Source organism: Schistocerca cancellata, chromosome 4, assembly GCF_023864275.1.
Source record: "Schistocerca cancellata isolate TAMUIC-IGC-003103 chromosome 4, iqSchCanc2.1, whole genome shotgun sequence".
NCBI classification, from domain to species: Eukaryota; Metazoa; Arthropoda; class Insecta; order Orthoptera; family Acrididae; genus Schistocerca; species Schistocerca cancellata.
Window position 1 is genome coordinate 767,085,634 of NC_064629.1, and position 1,668 is coordinate 767,087,301.

Below are 1,668 nucleotides of genomic sequence, written 5' to 3' on the forward strand. Positions count from 1 at the left end.
GCATGTTAAGAACTGTACCAAACAGGGCAGGCGTAGCTAGCGGCAGAGTAACATAATGCAAGTGACGATGTTCTGTGTACTTTCGGTTGGGCACCCCATCCGCTATTTGTGAGCTTTCTGATGATGTTATTGCGGGCGCATATTTTTTTTCTTTTTTTTGTTTGTATTTAGGCAGTGCTTCCCAAATGTCAGCGCACGGTCAAGCGTGACCTCCAGATATTTTGGATTGTAACAGTACTCCAACTCCATGCCATTCCATGCGACTTTTCATATTCTATCGGCGTCTTTGTTTCGTAGATGAAAAGCGCGTACTTGAGTTTTAGTGGATTTCGATTTCAGGTAGTTATTATGGTAGTATGACGCGAGAGTGTGAAGTCCATTTGATAGATGTCCCTCTACTAAGTCTTTGGCTTGAGATATTAGCGCCAGATAGTCAGCATAGCTTTTGGTATTAAGAGGTTGTGGCTGATCGTTAGCATAGATGCTGAACAAGGTTTGGCCCACGGCCTTGCCGCAATGGTAACACCGGTTCCCGTCAGATCACCAAAGTTAAGTACTGTCGGGCTGGGCTAGGAACTGGATGGGTGACCATCCGGTCTGCCGAGCGCTGTTGGCAACCGTGGTGCACTCTGCCCTTGTGAGGCAAATAGAGGAGCTACTTGGTTGAGAAGTAGCGGCTCCGGTCTCGGAAACTGACATCGAGCCGGGGGAGCGGTGTGCTGACCACGAGCGCCTCCATATCCGCGTCCAGTGACACCTATGGGCTAAGCATGACACGGCGGCCGGTCGGCACCGTTGGGCCTTCATGGCCTGTTCGGGAGGAGTTTTAGTTTATTAAACAAGGTTGGTATTACCACACTACCTTGAGGCAGACTGCTTTTTTGGATTCTCTATCTAGTTTACTTACCCGTCTAGTTCGACGTAGAATCTACGGTGCTGAAGGAGAGTTCCTATGAAGCTAGTAAATTCATTATCTCTCGTTAGTTAATACAGTTTGGGCAAAATGATATTGTGCTGCACTGGATCATAAGCTGCGGAGTGATCCACGAATACTCCATCTGTGACAAGAACCCGCACAAAACCATCCTCAATATTCTGTGTCAGACTGAGTATTTGTGCTGCACAGTAAGCTTGTCAACGGGCAGACGGGTCCACAACGCGGCTCACCCAGCTAAAGACTTGGGCGGAGACGGCTTGACAAAGGCACCAGAATAATAGTGACGTGTTGTACAGGGTCTCAACAGCGAGAACACAAAAGTCAGATAAACAGCTAGGCACAACAAGAGATATCACGACTAAACGGATGAAAAAAGTGCCGCGCCGAGAGCTCCATTAGCAATATCCTTTAGCGTCCTTTATATACAGGTAGTGACTTTAATGCTACAAACCTAACTTTTAAGTGTATTCTGACACCTCCTCAAAAGTGACGGACTCGACCAAAATGGCTCGCGTTCCGAAACAAAAAACTTACACAACCATTGCGATAATCTACCTCATAGCAACCTGTGTCCCATACCTAAGTGCAATAGGATAATCAGGAAAAGAAGGACATGAAGAAAGAAAAATAGGTACACTAAAATTAGTATCAAGAGCAGCAGAAATAAGAAGAATCATAATCTAGGGACATATACATATTCCATAGTCAACCCGAAGAAAATGTAGGCTGAC

At 46.0% G+C, this 1,668-nt stretch overlaps 1 pseudogene; it reads left to right on the forward strand.

Moving 5' to 3' along the window:
* Positions 1 to 498: 498 nt before the first annotated feature.
* On the forward strand, positions 499 to 616 carry LOC126185697 (5S ribosomal RNA; annotated as a pseudogene).
* Positions 617 to 1,668: the final 1,052 nt, after the last annotated feature.